Source organism: Salvelinus sp. IW2-2015, linkage group LG7, assembly GCF_002910315.2.
Source record: "Salvelinus sp. IW2-2015 linkage group LG7, ASM291031v2, whole genome shotgun sequence".
NCBI lineage: Eukaryota > Metazoa > Chordata > Actinopteri > Salmoniformes > Salmonidae > Salvelinus > Salvelinus sp. IW2-2015.
The window spans coordinates 14,402,553-14,422,855 of record NC_036847.1 but is presented as its reverse complement, the minus strand read 5'-3'; the positions used below and the strand labels follow the sequence as shown (position 1 = coordinate 14,422,855).

The 20,303-nt window shown below is 43.4% G+C and overlaps 1 protein-coding gene across 2 annotated transcripts in view; it reads right to left on the bottom strand.

Annotated features, from left to right (window-relative positions):
* LOC111966926 (extracellular sulfatase Sulf-2-like) overlaps positions 1-10,773 on the bottom strand; it is a 181,605-nt gene extending 170,832 nt beyond the window's left edge. For both annotated transcript variants that reach the window (XM_023991871.2, XM_070444456.1), the window contains exon 1: positions 10,346-10,773. The gene's annotated coding sequence lies outside the window, so the exon portion shown is untranslated. The remainder of the gene's footprint in view (positions 1-10,345) is intronic.
* Between the last annotated feature and the right edge of the window lie 9,530 nt (positions 10,774-20,303).

Sequence of the window (20,303 nt, the reverse complement as noted above, 5' to 3'; positions counted from 1 at the left end):
GAGATCCTCAAAAGGTTCTACAGCTGCAACATCGAGAGCATCCTGACTTGTTGCATCATTTCCTGGTACGGCAATTGCACGGCCTCTGACCGCAAGGCACTACAGAGGGTAGAGCGAACTGCCCAGTACATCACTGGGGCTAAGCTGTCTGCCATCCAGGACCTCTACACCAGGCGGTGTCAGAGGAAGGCCCTAAAAATTGTCAAAGACCACAGCCACCCCAGTTATAGACTATTCTCTCTACTATCGCATGGCAAGTGGTACCGGAGTGCCAAGTCTCAGACAAAAAGTCTTCTCAACAGTTTTTACCCCCAAGCCATAAGACTCCTGAGCAGGTAATCAAATGGCTACTGGGACTATTTGCACTGTGTGCCCCATACCCCCCCGCCACCCCATCTTCATGTACATACTACCTCAATCAGCCCGACTAGCCGGTGTCTGTATGTAGCCTCGCTACTTTTATAGCCTCGCTACTGTATATAGCCTCGTTACTGTTATTCTTCACTGTCTTTTTACTGTTGTTTTTATTTCTTTACTTACCTATTGTTCACCTAATACCTTTTTTGCACTATTGGTTAGTGCAATAAGTAACATTTCACTGTAAGGTCTACACCTGTTGTATTCGGCGCACGTGACAAATAAACTTTGATTTGATTTGATGGCACGTCAAGGGAACTGCAGCCTACTGTTTTGAGTTAAATGGAAACTGAAATCTGGACCCTGACTGTAGGTCTACAACCTCTCACATAACCTTAATAATATCTCCTGCATAACTAAGCATTTCTTGCAGTAAAATTATACACCAAACGTAAGTCAAATTTGGACTTGGGAACAGGAGTGGAGAAATATGATGTATTTGTTTCTGCATCTTGAGAGAATGCAATGCTCAGTTAAATACCATCTATAGAGGTGCGGTCTTCATCATAAAAGCATCATAAAAGCTGATAGTATTTCAACCACATGAAATATGCATCGAAGCCGAACTGACATCTTATCAGAAACACATTGGGTCGTTTTCACAGCTCTCTTTGTCCTGACAACTGGTCACACTGATGTCATTTAGACATTTTGCTTCATTGTATTTTCTCCCCAGTCCCTAAACCTCTTTGCTCCTTGAAAGATGACAGAGAAACCTTACAGATGTCAACTAGATTGAAGCATTCATTCTGTCGATCTATTACATTATTCTGTTGACCAGGGGATTGTTTAGTCTTCTAGGGCATCATATAATGACAGAACAGAAGCTGCATGTATCTAATTATAGACAAGTTGACTAACAAATAGCCTACCAAAATGTTGGGAATTATAAGCAGAAACATATCTAAATCAGGCAGACAAAAAAAGTCCTGCAACCCCTGTCAAAAAAATTATTCTTCAGTCATTGACTGTAGCTTATAGCGCATTGTCTATATTTGCGAGTTAGGGTTGGGTCCAGGCCGCAGATTTTCACATCTAGTTGGGCGGTTGCGGATCGGTTATTAGCAATCCGGGCGGGTGCAGGTGAAGAAACTGCTTACGCGCACCACTAGTGCCTAAGACGTGAACATCACCCACCCCACTAAAGAATGGCTGCTGAGTGAAGAGGGCCTCTCCCTGAAGTAGCCCCTAGACCCCAACCCCCCGCCGCTCCCCGTGACTGTCTAGTTGAAACACATGCGCTCCACTGAGTTCACACACAATCCCACACAAACACACCCAGACACCCACATTCTGGAAGCCCTTATAGTAGATACAAGCCTACAGTCATACACAGTATTGCCTTAAGCAAATAACGCATGCAGAAACTTTATCTGATGCTTTATGAATGCTTTGTGCACAGAGCCATGCTATTTCCTCTCGTATTCAAATGCAGTCTCTGGATGCTTCATGTTAGTTGAGTAAGCTATCTGATGTAGCAATGCAGAGTACACTGAAGCCACTGGAGCAGCAAGTGGAACAAAGCAGACAGTCACAAGCTGGTGAATAACAGGAAAACTATAGACAAAGAGAGTCAGAGAGGACAAATACCAACTTACTGGTAAAATAGTGTTGTCAATGTTGTTATGCTCTAATTGCTCTTTGATGTGGGAAGCAGGTGGCGGGTGTAGGCAGATTCATGGAGCTTGAACAGAAAAGTGCACAGCGTGCATGTTTGTGCTTGGATGTGTGCGAGCGCACGTGTGTGTTGCTATATTGTGCATACATCAGCTGCGTCTGTGGATCAGTAAACCCTCATGCCACACCAAACTTCTCACAATGTAATGGGTTCAAAGGTTAAACACTTGTCATAGAGGAAGCAACCTTGGGTCCGAGACTGATGACAAGCCGTCTTTCCACTTGACTGGTTTATTCTCTGGAAATATAATGGAGCCTTTAGAGAAATAGAGAAATCTAGGACTTTTTTATTTTCACTGTAGGACTCTTATATTACAGACATTATGATATATCATGTTGTTTGAATTAACATACTATAACCAGTCATACTGTAATCCTGGACTGCTAACTATGTTTGGTTTCTCACCCTACAGAACTGAGACTTGCCTTCTTCTGTGTTCACTATCAACATTCAAACCTTATCAGTGTTAAATTGCCATGGCTTTTTGTGTTTTGTGGTTGACCAAGGCCGATCAACGCCCTTCCCAGCATAACACAAAGACTCCTTCTTTTTGTTTTAATAAAACGTTATTGCAGATTTTCCACGCTTTAGAGCTGGCTGTGCCTCATAAGTAAATGTCACATGCACGCACACACACTAACCCACACTCAGTTCCTTCCTCTCTCTTTCTCTCTGTTCCTCTCCTCAGCCTCATGAGTGTCGAGGTGTATTGCTCTGGCTGGGCCTTACATCTAAAACATCCTCATGGCCAGACTAATATTATCAGAGCGCAACACCCGAAACCAGCGTTAGGGGAGACAGGAGCACTGGACCATCATCTTGGTAGGGAAGCATTGATGGAAAGAAACCAGGCCATCATTGGCTAGGAAAATATGAAATAAATCTTGAATGTTTCAATGCTCTATTTAATGAATGAAAACATATGGAACAAGAAATCCCTAACTTCACTGGACCTGTTTGACTGAATGTAACTTTCCATACAGGAAAGCGCATGGAGAACAATCCTACCCATACACTAGACATAAGGAAATGAAGTGAGGGAGAAGTGCTGTTGAGTGGTTGTGCTGCGGTGCCCACAGACGGCCAGAGCAGAACATCAGTATGTGACTGACTGAACAGGCAGGTGCAGCCAGATGTTGAAAGAGTTGGGTTCCGTGCATGCTTGCATTCCAGCGGCTGAGGTGAACCTCGGAGCCCGTGCCACTCACCCTGCTGGCCGCATCTGCCCATGTATCTGTGTGAATCTAGAAACCCAGTGTAAATAGACAGAGCAAACACAACTTGAGCCAACCTGGGCCATCCTGAGCAAAAGTTGTCAGACTTCCAAAGTCAACACAGAACACGGTCGACTAAACATCGGAAACAAGGCAATAGCAGAAAAGACCGTACAAACACTCCTGTTACTTGGTCCTTTTGTCACCGAAGTCATAAATAAAAATAATAGAAATCATATTTCTTTCTATTTACTTTGAAAAAAATGTATTTTCTGACTTTTACACTGGAACCTCTAAAGCAGTCATTTTATTCTACAATGCACCTTAGAGGCTGCTGCCCTATGTACATAGTCATGGAACACCGGTCACTATAAATGTTTACATACTGTTTTATCCCCTTCATGTGTATATACATTATTCTAGTCAAAGCCTATTCTATTAAACTATTTCTGTACATATACTATTCAGATATACTAGATATTCAATCCATATACCGTCCATATTGTCTATAAATCCCATCACATATACACAAAACAAAAATATAAACGCAACATGTAAAGTGTTGGTCCCATGTTTCATGAGCTGAAATAAAGATCCCAGAAATGTTCCATACGCACAAAAAGCTTATCTCTCTCAAATTTTGTGCACAAATTTGTTTAGATCCCTGTTAGTGAGCATTTCTCCTTTGCCAAGATAATCCATCCACATAACAGGTGTGGCATATCAAGAATCTGATTAAACAGCATGATCATTACACAATAAAAGGCCACTCTAAAATGTGCAGTTTGTCACACAACACACTGCCACAGATATCTCACATTTTGAGGGAGAGTGCAAACGCTTCTGTCGTTTAAGAGAATTTACCAGTACGCCCAACCGGTCTCACAACCGCAGACCACAAACGTACGTGTATGTTGTCGTGTGGGTGTGCTGTTTGCTGATCAACGTTGTGAACAGAGTGCCCAATGGTGGTGGTGGGGTTATGGTATGGGCAGGCATAAGCTATGGACAACGAACACAATTGCATTTTATCAATGGCCATTTGAATGCACAGAGATACCGTGATGTGATCCTGACGCCCATTCATCCACCTCCATCACCTCATGTTCAGTATGATAATGCACGGCCCCATGTCGCAAGGATCTGTACATAATTCCAGGAATCTAAAAAAAAAATCCAGTTCTTCCACGGCCTGTATTCTCACCAGACATGTCACTCATTGAGCATGTTTGGGATGCTCTGGATCGACCACGTACGGCAGCGTGTTCCAGTTCCCGCTAATATCCATCAACTTTGGACAGCCGTTGAAGAGGAATGGGACAACATTCCACAGGCCACAGTCAACAGCCTGATCAACTCCATGTGAAGGAGATGTGTTGTGCTACATGAGGAAAACGGTGGTCACACCAGATACTGACTGGTTTTCAGATTCACGCTCCTAATAGTGAATAATAGTGAAGACATCAAAACTATGACATAACACATATGGAATCATGTAGTAACCAAAAACGTGTAAAACAAATCAAAATATATTTTATACTTGAGATTGTTCAAAATAGCCACCTTTGGCCTTGATGACAGCTTTGTACACTCTTGGCATTCTCTCAACCAGCTTCATGAGGAATGCTTTTCAACAGTCTTAAAGAAGTTCCCACACATGCTGAGCACTTGTTGGCTACTTTTCCTTCACTCTGCAGTCTAATTCATCCCAAACCATTTCAATTGGGTTGAGGTTGGGTGATTTTGGAGGCCAGGTCATCAGATGCAGCACTCCATCACTCTCCTTCTTGGTTAAATAGCCCTGACACAGCCTGTGTGTTAGGTCATTGTCCTGTTGAAAAACAAATGATAGTCCCACTAAGCGCAAACCAGATGGGATGGCATATCGCTTGAGAATGCTGTGGTAGCCATGATGGTTAAGTGTGCCTTGAATTCTAAATAAATTACAGACAGTGTCACCAGCAAAGCACACCATCACACCTCCTCCTCCATGCTTCACGGTGGGAACCACACATGCAGAGATAATCCAATCACCAACTCCGCATCTCACAAAGACATGGCGGTTGGAACCAAAAATCTCAAATTTTGACTTATCAGACCAAAAGACAGGTTTCCACCAGTATAATGTCCATTGCTCGTATTTCTTGGCCCAAGCAAGACTCTTATTCTTATTGGTGTCATTTATTAGTGGTTTCTTTGCAGCAATTCGACCATGAAGGGCTGATTCACGCAGTCTCCTCTGAACAGTTGATGTTGAGATGTGTCTGTTACTTGAACTCTGAGAAGTATTTATTTGGGCTGCAGTCTGAAGTGCAGTTAACTCTAATAAACTCATCCTCTGCAGCAGAGGTAACTCTGGGTCTTCCTTTCCTGTGGCGGTCCTCATGCGAGCCAGTTTCATCATAGCGCTTGATGGTTTTTGTGACTGCACTTGAAGAAACTGTCACGTTCTGACCATAGTTCTTGTGTGTTTTTCTTGTTTTAGTGTTGGTCAGGACGTGAGCTGGGTGGGCATTCTATGTTGTGTGTCTAGTTTGTCTGTTTCTATGTTTGGCCTAATATGGTTCTCAATCAGAGGCAGATGTTTTGTGTTGTCTCTGATTGTGAATCATATATAGGTGGCTTGTTTTGTGTTGGGGTTTGTGGGTGGTTGTTTCCTGTCTTTGTGTTTTCTCTGCACCAGATAGGGCTGTATCGGTTTGACACATTTGTTATTTTGTATCGTGTTAAGTGTTCACTGTTTATCGTTTTATTAAACATGTTGAGCACTGGCTACGCTGCGTGTTGGTCCGATCCCTGTTACACCCTCTCTTCTCGTGAAGAGAGGGAAGGCTGCCGTTACAGAAACATTCAACGTTCTTGACATTTTCTAGATTGACTGACCTTCATGTCTTAAAGTAATGATGGACTGTTGTTTCTATTTGCTTACTTGAGCTATTCTTGCCATAACATAGACTTACCAAATAGGGCTATCTTCTGTATACCCCCCCCTACCTTGTCACAACACAACTGATTGGCTCAAATGCATTGAGGAAAGAAATTCCACAAATAAACTTTTAGCAAGGCACACCTGTTAATTGAAATGCATTCCAGGTAACTACCTCATGAAGCTGGTTGAGAGAATGCCAAGAGTGTGCAATCTGTCATCAAGGCAAAGGGTGGTCAATCTAAAATATAACATTTATTTTGATTTGTTTAACACTTTTTTACTTATTACATGATTCCATATGTGTTATTTCATAGTTTTGATGTCTTCACTATTCGTCTACCATGTAGAAAATAGTAAAAATAAAGAAAAACCCTTGAATGAGGCAGTGTGTCCAAACTTTTGGCTGGTACTGTATATATCTTTTGTGTGTGTGTGTGTGTGTGCGTGTGCGTGTGTGTGTGTGTGTGTGTGTGTGTGTGTGTGTGTGTGTGTGTGTGTGTGTATATACACACACATACACTACCGTTCAAAAGATTGGGGTCCCTTAGAAATTCTTCTTTTTGAAAAGCACATTTTTTGTCCATTAAAATAACATAAATTTGATCTGAAATACAGAGCAGACATAGTTAATGTTGTAAATGACTTTTGTAGCTGGAAACGGCTGATTCTTAATGGAATATCAACATAGACCATTAATAGCATAGCCTTCATTTCTCAGAACAAGAATAGACTGACTAGTTACAGAAGAAAGTTCTTTGTTTCAGGCCATTTTGAGTCTGTAATTGAACCCACAAATGCTGATGCTCCAGATACTCAACTAGTCTAAAGAAGGCCAGTTTCATTGCTTCTTTAATCAGAACAACAGTTTTCAGCTGTGCTAACATAATTGCGAAAGTGTTTTCTAATGATCAATTAGCCTTTTAAAATGATAAACTTGGACTAGCTAACACAACATGCCATTGGAACACAGGAGTGATGGTTGCTGATAATGGGCCTCTGTACGACCTATGTAGATATTCCATTAAAAATCAGCCGTTTCCAGCTACAATAGTCATAAACAACATTAACTATGTCTGCTCTGTATTTCTGATCAATTTGATGTTATTTAAAAAAAAATGCTTTTCTTTCAAAAACAAGACATTTCTTAGTGACCCCAAACACACACACACACACACACAACACACACACCCACACACACACACACACACACACACAACACACAACACCACACACCACACACACACAACACACACACACACACACACACACACACACTGTACATACATACAGTACATTCAGAAAGTATTCAGAAAGACATTTCAGAAAGTCAACCCCTTTGAATTTTTCCACATTTTGTTACCTTACAGCCTTATTCTAAAATGTATTACATTTCATTTTTACGCAATCTACACACAATACCCTATAATGACAAAACGAAAAAAGGTTTTTCAAAATTTTACAAAACAGAAAAAGTTTAAAAGTATTCAGACCTTTAAAAAATGTTGCTTAGGTGCATCCTGTTTCAATTTGTATTTATTATGGATCCCCATTAGCTGCTGCTAACGGCAGCAGCTACTCTTTCTGGGGTCTAGCAGAATTAAGGTAGTTTATACAATTTTAAAAACATTACAATACATTCACAGATTTCACAGATTTCCATTGATCATCCTTGAGATGTTTCTACAACTTGATTGGAGTCCACCTGTGGTAAATTCAATTGATTGGACATGATTTTGAAAGGCACACACCTGTCTATATAAAGGTTCCAATGTTAACAGTGCATGTCAGAGCAAAAATCAAGCCATGAGGTCGAAGGAATTGTCCATAGAGCTCCGAGACAGGATTGTGTCGAGGCAGAACTCTGGGGAAGGGTACCAAAACATTTCTGCAGCATTGCAGTCCCTAAGAACACAGTAGCCTCCATCATTCTTAAATGGAAGAAGTTTGGATCACCATGACTCTTCCTAGAGCTGCCAGCCCGGCCAAACTGAGCAATTGAGGTCGAAGGGCCTTGGTCAGGGAGTTGACCAAGAACCCAATGTCACACTGACAGACCTCCAGAGTTCCTCTGTGGAGATGGGAGAACCTTCCAGAAGGACAAACATCTCTGCAGCACTCCACCAATCAGGCCTTCATGGTAGAGTGGCCAGATGGAATCCACTCCTCAGTAAAGTTTGCCAAAAGGCACCTAAAGACTCTCAGACCATCAAAAACAGATTCTGTGGCCTGATGAAACCAATATTGAACTCTTTGGCCTTAATGCCAAGCACCACGTCTGGAGAAAACCTGGCAACATTTATTCGGTGAAGCATGATGGTGGCAGCATCATGCTGTGGGGATGTTTTTCAGCGGCAGGGACTGGAAGACTAGTCAGGATTGAGGAAAAGATGAACGGAGCAAAGTACAGAGATATCTTGATGAAAACCTGCTCCAGAGAGCTCAGCACCTCAGACTGGGGCGAAGGTTCAACTTCCAACAGGACAACGACCCTAAGCACACAGCCAAGACAACGTAGGAGTGGCTTCGGGACAAGTCTCTGAATGTCCTTGAGTGGCCCAGCCAGAGCCCAGACTTGAACTTGATCAAACATCTCTGAGACCTGAAAATAACTGTGCAGTGACACGCCCCATCCAACCTGACAGAGCTTGAGAGGATCTGCAGAGAATAATGGGAGAAACTCCCCAAAGACAGGTGATCCAAGCTTGTAGCGTCATACCCAAAAAGACTCGAGGCTGTAATTGCTGCCACAGGTGCTTCAATAAAGTACTGAGTAAAAGGTCTGAATACTTATGTAAATGTGATATTTCAGGTTTAGAAATTTTAGCAAATGTACTACAAATAAAAATTGAAATATCACATTTACTGAGTAAAAGGTCTGAATACTTGTGTAAATGTGACATCAGTTTTTTTTTTCTAATACATTTGCTAAAATAAATTAAAAAAAACAGTTTTTCCTTTTCATTTTGGGGTATTGTGTGTAGATTGATGAGGGAAAAAAGATGTAATACAGTTTAGAATAAGGCTGTAATGTAACAAAATGTGGTAAAAGGGCATTCCGAAATGCACTGTATATCCTACAGTGACATACTAATGAAAATGCTATTGTTATTTGAAATACAGTAAAAATAGTATTCATTTTACCAAGGTCTTCATAAACACAACCAAATGATTATTTTTGCAAAAGCATATATGACATTTAATAATTACACTGTTAGATGAAAATTGCAGTCAYAATGAAGCTTGAAGGGGGGTCTGTCGAGGCCCAGCGGTTCTAGTGGTAACAGATATATAGACAGGATGACAGTGGGGAAAGATGGAAAGAGTTTGTGTCAAAGGGCAGTAGGCTGGCTTCGAACCACCCCCCCCCCCCCTGACAAATCATATTTCCATACTTTCTTCAACAGTGGATAAACCAAAACAATAAAATTAGGCACTTCACATTCCCATACTGTTCCAAGTGGAAAGTATCTCCACTTTATCAAAGTTCCCGTTTGAAAAACAATGATTTATATGCTTTCAACTATCCAAAAACATTAACAGTGTTCCTCTATCACAGCCATTGCAGAGTTGCTCAACAGGAACCAGTACCTGATACATATAGTGAATGACAGCTTCAAGTCTGTCCAACAGCTCAACACTACCTCCCTCTCCCTTCTTTTCTCTTCCCGTTGCTCTCTCACTCCTTCCCGGTGGCTGTAGGCTACAGGCAGGGAACAGGGTGTAACACCGTCCCTCCCTTTCCCTAGTAACACTGCTCCTAGTCAGCAAAGCAAGCTCCCACTGCTCATCAGCAAGGTAGCAAAGAGATGAGCAAAAAACTAGAAGAAACTCAACAGGATGCACCTTACCAGAAAATAACTGACAGCATTGAAGCACAAACAACCTGGCTCCTTTAAGACAGAGAGTCACAAACGGGGGGGGGGGGGGGGGGGTAACTGTGGCCATAGAGGGTTAGCTGTGTGTGCGCTACACTACCTCCTTAGAATTCCCAGAGCCCAGTTACATCAGCGCAGCCAGCAGGAGCAAGTGCAGAAAAAAGAGAGAGAGAAAGCAAGGAAGAGGGAGAGAGAGAGGCAGCAAAGTGAAAAGTAGGGCAAGCCACTGTACCTCACACAGATGCAGGTCCTGAGCGTGTGTATGTCTGTCAGGGAAGCAGGTGCTGTCCCAGGGTACTGACCCAGTAGAGCTGCTGGAGGAGGGGGCACTGCTCTGGGCTGGGTAATCAGTCACACATCACCATGCACTTCCCATCTCTTGTCTGTCCTCTGTCCTTGTCTGCTCTGTTTTACTCTTACTCTGCTCCTCTCTCTCTCTCTCCCTCTCTCTCTCGCTAGCTGCCTGACAGGCTGACTGACCCTCTCAGATGTACGGAGAACGAGAAAAAAACACCAATATAGACACACAGAGAAACAAGGAGGGAAAGGGGAGGGGGAGTTTCAAATTAAGAAAAAAAGAAATCCCTCTCTCCAAAGTTACATTTCTCCCTCTCACTCTCTAGCTCGCTCACAGAGTTCTCAGTGAACCAACAGCGGTGTGGAGTCGTGGCTGAATCAGGACAGCCCTAGCCATCTGTTGAAACATGCCTGCCTCTTTGCTTTACTCACTCACTCACAGAGCGGGAGAGAGAGAGAAGGGAGGAGGGGGAAGTGAATAGGGAGAGGGCTGTACTGCCTTCCTGTGCCCAATCTGAAAACAGAACACTTTCCCTTGGTGAGGCAGGCGGAGCCAGAGAAATGGAGAGAAGGAGAGAGAGAGAGCAGAGAAACTGAAAAAGATAAGTAGAGAGACATAGGGGGAGGTGGGACAGAGACGGAGACAAAACAAGAGAAAGAAGGAAGTAAATGAATGAGGGAAAAGGGACAAGTTTATAAGTGAGAAGTGGAGTGAGTGGAGGGAGGGAAAGAAAGGGAACAGGAGCACATTTTATGAGAGGTGGGGGTGAAATGGAGAGCTTGGCTCAGATCCTCTGTATTCATGGGTATTCATGTGGCTGGTACGATTTGGGCTTAATGGCCTGTGTAAGCCAATAGAGGACAGAGAGAGGGGAAAGGAGGAACAGGGGTGCAATGTTACACCGTAAAACTATAGCACAGACAGACAGAGATCTGCAATTACTCTCCTACACCAAGGACACATAAACACAAACACTTGTTTCACACACAGATACACAAAACTAAAACATTCAGATACACAGACTGACAAACACACCCAAACACTCCCAGAGGCTATGCAGTAGAAATAAACACAGAAAGGAAATAAATAAACTCAAGAGAAAGTCACACTGAAGATGGGCCAAAAATATTTTCAATTTTGGTAAGCTCCTGGGATATGGCCGAATCTCACTGGTCAGGGATGGCCAGGAGCACCAGATAGTGCTTGTGTGTGTACAAATTAAATTAAATTGTATTTGTCACATGGTAAACTTTACCATGAAACGCTTGCTTACAAGCCCATCCCAACAATGCAGATTAAAAATAATACTAACGGTGTACAAGCAAATGTGTGCGCATCCAAATTTGACCATCCTCTGCAATCCTGTTTGTCAAGTCCTCCCTCTCTCCATTGCTTTCTCTTCCAATCTCGCTCCACTAAAATATTTCTTTACAGGCTCTCTCCATCTGGTATTTCTGATGGGCTTGCCTTTGAAGAACCCCCTAAACTCCTCCCTCCCTCCCTCCCTCCCTCCCTCCCTCCCTCCCTCCCTCCCTCCTCCCTCCCTCCCTCCCTCCCCACCCTGTAAAACTACCATGGGAAAAGTCCTGGCCAGCTGCTTTGACAGACAGGTCTAGCCTAAAGGACATTGCCCTTACTTTATACAGACTAGTGTGTGAGAGGGAAAGAGAGTTTGAGTCAGTATGAATGAGCCTGTCAGTGGCTCTACTGTACTTTGCACTGCCGGTCTCTGTATGACTCTTTGGGTTTCAGGCAGTGCTAAGGCTTGCTGTAGAAAGGAGTGTTCAGTTGTCAGGGGAGGGAAAGAGAACAGAAACACTATGGAATAAGCCAGTTGTAGCAGTAGTTTACAGCCAGCAGCTTGTAGATGAAGGTTAAACACAATGGCGTGGAGATATTTTTTACTGTGCTCAACCTACTCACAGATACAGTGATATAATAAGTACGAGGGAAGTTAGAGATAATAATGAGAGCACAACGCTACTAACTTTTTAGTTTAACTGACTTCACTCTGGATCCAAAACCTGCAGTTCCTGCCTGCCACCCAATCGTCTCCCTCCCAGTGTGCAGAGCAGGCATGGTTGCCTATCAATTCAGTTTCAGAGTTCAGAGCCTTCTGGCCTTGCTAGACAACTCTGCCGTCCCTGACTGACAATATCTCCTCGTATCATCAGGCGGGGCTGAAAACACACACCTAACATTTGAGTCGAGTGCATCCATCAGTATCTCCACAAGCCTCTTTACTGATCTGATCTGCCAGTATACATCTATCAGCATTGTTCAGTGCAACATCCCCAGGTGCAGAATGGAAGGTTCTTTACCGTGGAGCTACAGTGTCAGGAAAAGGTTCGAGATCTCAATCAATCACCTGCCGTGCGTCTGGGAGGTGATGAATGTCTTAGTTCTCCACTCAGGGCTAATTCATTCCCACAGACACAAGCACACTAAACGCCAAAGTGCACTAGATTAATTGTGAACAGCCCTCAATCCATTTGCAAAGCCTCCCTGTTTATTCCTGGTTTATAATATCATGTTGTGAGCATGTGATCACAGAGGCGCTGCTGTGGATTTGTTTCGCCATCCAGCTGTAATGTGTGAAATCCACCCACAAAAACCATTACCAGCCCATAAAACAAGCCCTTCTCCTCTCCCCTCCCCAACCAGCAGCTACCTCCCTCCCTTCCTCCCATGTCGGCCTGTTTTACCCCACTTTCCCTCCTAAAAGCCCAGATTAAGCAATTAAGCCTCCAAATAACATCCCGTCCTATGTCTGCTCATTAAAGTGTTGCAACACCCGACTGTGCAGGGAAAACAACTCCACAAAGGATGCACCATTACAGTATAGTGCAGTACAGGGGAGGGCTGTCTCTCTGAACATACCTGCTCTGGTGGTTACCGCTGCTAATTATTATCTGCTCTAAAAGAAACTGTTTCTCGAATTATGGCTGAGCATGATAACAAGACTTAGGGTTTGCCCAATGTAGCTGCACAACAAATGCAGCTGTAATGTTTGATCCCACAAATAGAAACAGCCATGTATGATTTCTGTGGTTAGTAAATAGAGAGGAGGGGGTGCTGACACATTTATGGCTGGGCTGCTGTCTTGTGTTTATAATCAATAAAGATTTCCTGTTTCAGCGTAAGCTATTATAGGGCCCTATGAAATCTGTTATATTTTTTCCCAAATTCCGTTTTGTCAGTTTTGTTTTTCTAGGTTTCAGTTTTTTCCAGTTTCTTCTGATTTTTGCTCTGAAAATCACACTTAATTGAAAAACAAAATTTGATGTTTTAAGTCCCCAACAATTCTTAACCACATCAGGTAATCACTTTCGAGGTCTATAAAACAAATAGTGTAGATATCCTAATTCAACTGAGCACCATTAAGAGACTTGTTTGGTTAGGAGAGTTTGCTAGATAAATCACCACTGGATTGATGCAAATAATCATATCATGATACCAGGTTAGGCACTTTGTAGTTAACATTTAATTGAGAATATTTTGGGGAAAGCCTTTTCATCTACCAGAAGACGGTTATCATTATTACTGTAGTCATGGTTTTGGAATAAGAAATATATATTTTTTAATCAGAAATATTTAATGTGTATATGAGTCTTTTATTATGGTACTGCCATACAGATTTTATGTTGGGACTCTTACTATGCGCATAGATTCACGTGAGAGATGTGAGTGACAGAGAAGTGAAGTGATGGAGATTTAACTAAAGTTTGTGCTGCTGCTACTTGGACGGATTAAACTATAGAAAATCATTTGTGTATAACCTGACCCTTTATCATCTAACCCATGGGCCCTTCGGAGAAGTTGATAGATAAATGAGTTGAATAATTAGGGTTAAATTATTCATCATCGCTAACAACTGCACAAAGTGGTAGACACGCGCAAACCCAAAGGGGCATTCCTGCGTTGACTATTCAGAAAATGTAAGCAAAATACGAACCACTGATGGATTTTGTTCATGTCCTACGATAATCTTGGCCATATAAAGTTCAATACATTTAGTTGATTTCCTACTAAGTTCAAAACATTTTTGAATATTGTTGAATTCCGCTTTAATGTCTGGATTTCAAATCAAAAATCAAATCTTATTTGTCACATACACATGGTTAGCAGATGTTAATGTGAGTGTAGCGAAATGCTTGTGCTTCTAGTTCTATCAGTGCAGTTATATCTATTAAGTAATCTAACAAATTCACAACTACCTTATAGACAATCACAGGAACAGGTGGATGGACGGCGGATGGACAGGTGGATGCACCCCCCCCCCCCCCCCCCCCGGGAGCATATCTCGCTGACCGGGGTGTCGGCAGTGGAAATCGGCGATGAGGGCCGGGTCCAAGATATCTTTAGCAGGGACCCAGCACCTCTCCTCCGGGCCATAACCCTCCCAGTAAACCAGGTACTGGAAACCCCTGCCCCGTGGTCAAACCTTCAGGAGGCATCTCAAGGTATATGCTGGCTGGTCATCAATAACCCGGGGGAGGGATGAGCCTGGAGACAGAAGACAAAGGACAGTGAGACATGAGCTTAATTCTGGACACATGGAAAGTAGGGTGAATAAGGAGGGTACGAGGTAACACAAGATGGACAGCAGTGGAACTAAGGACTCTAGAAATGGGAAAAGGACCAATGAAGCGGGGAGACAGCTTGCGGGACTCTGCCCGCACGGGAGAGTGTAAAGCCATACCCTCTGCCCAATGCGGTAGCGGGGAGATGGGGTCCGGCGAATGTCCGCTTGTCTACGATACCTGGAGTTGGTCTTGCGAATAGCTCTTCTCCAGGTACGTTGACAGTGGCGAACAAACATCTGGGCCGAGGGCACGCTGACCTCTTGCTCTTGTACCGGGAAGAGTGGAGGTTGATACCCCAAAGAACACTCAAATGGAGAGAGTCCCGTGGCCGAACAGGGAAGGGTGTCCCGTGCATACTCCACCCAGACCAGTTGTCGGCTCCAGGTAGTGGGATTAGTTGAGACCAGGCACCTCAGGGTGGTTTCCAGGTCTTGGTTGGCTCGCTCCCACTGACCGTTGGTTGGGGATGGAATCCAGATGACAGGCTGGCCGACGTCCCAATAAGGGTGCAGATTGCCTTCCAGAACTGAGACAAGAACTGAGGACCCCGATCGGAGACCATGTCTACCGGGAGTCCATGGATCCGGAAGACATGCTGCACCATAAGCTGGGCCGTCTCCTTGGCAGAAGTTAGTTTGGGGAGAAGGATGAAATGGGCGGCCTTGGAGAACCGGTCGACTACCGTCAGAATGACAGTGTTGCCACCAGACGGAGGGAGCCCAGTGACAAAGTCCAGAGATATGAGACCAGGGACGATGAGGAACTGGTAGTGGCTGCAGGAGGCCAGAAGGAGCTTGCCGTGGAGTCTTGTTTATAGCACACACAGTGCATGCGGTGACGAAGGCAGAGACATCAGGGATCATTGTGGGCCACCAGAAACATTGTCGAAGGAAGGCTAGTGTACGACGGGACCCTGGATGACAGGTCAGCCTGGAGGAATGAGCACATTCCAGGACCCGGGGCCGGACTGGGTTAGGGACAAACAGCCGGTTAGCCAGGCCCACTTGAGGTCCAGGCTGGGAGCGTTGAGCCTCATGAACCAGGTTCTCAATACCCCAATCTACAGTGGCAGCAAAGCATGAAGTAGGGAGAATGGTTTCGGAAGTCAATGGTGTGGCAGAGGAACTGTATAGGCGGGAGAGAGCATCAGGCATTCACATTTTTAGACCCTGGACAGTAGGAAATGGTCAAGTTGAATCTGGTAAACAGGAATGCCCACTGGGCCTGCCTTGAGTTGAGGCGCTTGGCTGAACGGAGATATTCCAAGTTTTTATGGTCGGTCCAGACCAGGAATGGCTGTTCTGTTCCTTCCAGCCAGTGCCTCCACTCCTCCAACGCTATCTTCACCGCCTGGAGTTCTCGGTTTACAACATTGTAGTTCCTCTCAGCAGGATTGAAACAATGGGGAGGGAAGGCACAGGGATGAAGCTTCTGGTCCTGGGCAGATCACTGGGACAGGATGGCTCCCACTCCAACATCCGAAGCATCCACTTCCACCACAAATTTACGCGAGGAGTCGGATGAGGATGGATGAGGATGGGTGCTGTTGTGAACTGATACTTCAGGTCCACAAAGGCTTTGTCGACAGCTGGAGACCATTTGAACGGTATCTTGGGGGACATGAGTGCCGAGAAGGGGGCCGCCAGGGTGCTGTAATCCCGAATGAAATGGCGGTAGAAGTTTGCAAAACCAAGAAACCGTTGCAACTGCACCTGGACATTGGTTGAGGACAATTGTTAATGGGATTTATATGTTTAAATTAATGATTAGAATACTCCACCCTGAAACCATATAATTCTATGAAATTGATTAGAATCATAAAGTTATAATTAATGATGTGTGTAGTTTTAGTCAGTAAAACAATATGTCTCTACAGTATCTTAAACACAGACTGTCTGAGCAAAATTTGGTGCCGACCTTGGCTAGGTGCCACTGAGAGATTTGGTCTCACGGCCTCCCCAATCTTGGGGGAGGACGGGGAGTGCTTCTCACGGTCTCTGTAATCTATGTCGGCTGGGTAGGGAGACAGTATGTGCGCAGGATACCTACTGTTTGTGTGGAACTATGTGCACCGCTATAAAATGGATGTCTTTGTATTGTGGACTTCAGAACGTTCTCGTGAATAAACATTTGACTATTGTAGGCTGGGCCTCTGTCTGTTTTCATTTCAACCAGTATCTTACAAATTCTGGGTTGCAGACTGAGTAGTTAATTGAAGTTCAGTTTATGAACATCGAGAACATAATTCTCTTAACTTTTACTTGGTACTCATCCCGGATCCGGGAGCACCCCCCACAGTAAAAAAGCTGACTAGCATAGCCTAGCATAGCGTCACAAGTAAATACAAGCATCTAAATATCATTAAATCACAAGTCCAAGACACCAGATGAAAGATACAGATCTTGTGAATCCAGCCATCATTTTTAAAATGTTTTACAGGGAAGACACAATATGTAAATCTTATTCACTAACCACAGCTTACGCAAAAAAATCACCATCTTGTTATTTAACGCACCAATTTTTACCTCATATCATATGCTATGCGACTAATATCGACTAAATAAAGATATTAGTCATACCACTACCAAGAACCAAGCTCTAAGTATGGACAGTCCTCCAACGGGCCATGGACTGAGATACTCCCAGAGGGACTAAATGCATCAATTTGGCACTAGTAGTGACCCCAATGAGGGTGCAGAACGCCTTCCAGACATGAGAGAACTAGGACCCCCAGTCAGATACCATGTCCACGGCAATCCATTCATCCAGAAGACGTGCTGCACCATTGACTGGACCCTCTTCTGGGCATGAGATATAGTTAGCATAGATGGTGGTGTTTAGGAAAAAAGAATGAGGAAGTGCAGATTTTACGCAGGTAAAACTCACGGGCAGGGTCTTTGTCTACATGATAAACATTGCGCGGTCGAGCTGCAAATCCACTAGACAGTGTAGCGTATGCAGTGTTGCCCAGACGTAGGGAACAGGAGACCGGAATTAATATCTGTGAACACGGAGGAGAAACCTTCAGAGGAACTATGGGGACCGCAAGACCAAAAGTACTACACATGGTCTAAAAGACGGACAAGTGCGTGAACAAATACACACCATGGAACTAGCAATGTTACATGAAAGAGACCCCACATCGTTGAGTCTTGTGCCGAGGTCCAGTCCTATGCTTCATTTCTGACTGCAACTAGACTCTTAAGAATCAGTCCAGTATACAAGGCGCAAATAGCAGACAGCGCCTAGGTAAAATCTACTTAACTAACCCACCCAGGAATAAGCCAAAAACAGCGACATATACAACTTTTTTCTCCACAATTTTTTCCTGCATCATAGCTCATACAATTCGACTAAATAAAGATATGTATAGCCACTAACCAAGGAAACAACTTCACAAAGATGACAGTCTGATAACATATTTATGATAGCATATGTTTTTTTGAAAAAATTGCATATTTCAGTAAAATCACAGTTCTACATTGCAGCTGCAATCTGAAATAGCGTTGGAAGCAGCCGAATAATTACAGAGACCGACGTCAATACCAAAATACTCATCCTAAAACATTTCTGGAAAAATACACAGCATACAGGCAATCGAAAGACACAGATTTTGTGAAACCAGACAATATTTCCGATTTTCTAAGTGTTTTACAGCGAAAAGACAATATACGTTATATTAGCCATACACATGAGCTAACATCACCCCAGCATTAATCAATGCAAAAGGGGCGATAACTTATCGCCACCAAAAATATTAATTTTTTCACTAACCTTCTCAGAATTCTTCAGATGACAGTCCTGTAACATCATATTAACAATGCATATAAGATTTGTTCGAAAATGTGCATATTTAGCATCACAAATCGTGGTTATGCAATGTAATCTGTCAAAACATGGCATGCATTCTGGCCGGCGCCATCTTGGAAAGGCACCTATGTTTACGATTATTTATTGATTAGATTGACTAAAAAAAACACAGTTGACAGCTAATGAAAAAGTGCATTGGTTATTAATGCAACCGCTGATTTAGATTTTTAAAATTAACTCTACTAAACATACATTGTGTTACAGCCAGACGTGCCGCAAAAAATGGCCGACAACTGCGTTTACATTTTTCCACATAAATACGGAATAAATCATAAATAACTCTTACTTTTGACGAGCTTCCATCAGTATCTTGGGCAATTGTCCTTTGTCCAAAGAATCGTTCTTTGTTGTAAACAACACCTCTTCAACTTCGGAAACTAGCAGCTAACGATCACCGGCACACACATGTCCAAATCCTCAAACGCAATACTAAGGAAATTCCGAAAAAAGCAATATACTCGCATAAACTGATATAAATCGGTTTCAAATAACTTCGTTATGATGTTTCTAACACCTAATTCGAATTAAATCACAGACGGATAGATCTTGGTCAATAACGAGAGCTTTGAGCATACCATCTGATGATCGTCCTCTCCTGCGTCCTGGCGAGCGTCGAAAAGAAGGGACATCTCACTCCATTGCCTTTTATAAACTCTGAAAAACACGTAAGAGACGCCATTCCACTTGTTGCACTCATTGTTAACTAGAACATCCAGGGGAAGGCGGGTGCAGTTCATTTCGATCCATAGGGCACACACAGAGCTTAAAACTGATCCGAGATCAGAGACTATTTTTCAGAGCTTCGCATGTCCTGTCATGATTTTCGCTGTAGAAAGAGTTCTGGTTCACCCACAGACATAATTCAAACGGTTTTAGAAACTAGAGATTGTTTTCTATCCAATAGTAATAATAATATGCATATTGTACGAGCAAGAATTGAGTATGAGGCAGTTTAATTTGGAGATGATATTTTCCAAAGTGGAAACAGCACCCCCTGTATTGAGAAAAGGTTAACAACAATCCACCTCTTCTTTCACCTTTCCCGGATCCATCTGAACATTTCCCTCAGCAATGACATATCCCAGAAAGGTGATAGGAGAGAGGTGGAACTCACACTTCTCTGCTTTCACGAACAAATGGTTCTCCAGGAGGCGCTGAAGGACCTGTCTGACATGGAGTACATGTTCTTGGGCAGATCGGGAAAAAAACCTGGATGTCATCCAGGTAGACGAACACAAACCTGTTTAGCATGTCCTGAAGCACATCACTGACCAAAGCCTGGAAGACAGCGGGGGCGTTGGTGAGCCCAAATGGCATGACCGTGGACTCATATTGTCCACTGGCTGTGTTGAAGCCTGTCTTCCACTCACATATCTTGCGTATCCGAACCAGGTGGTAGGCATTCCGAAGGTCCAGCTTGGAAAACATGGTGGCCC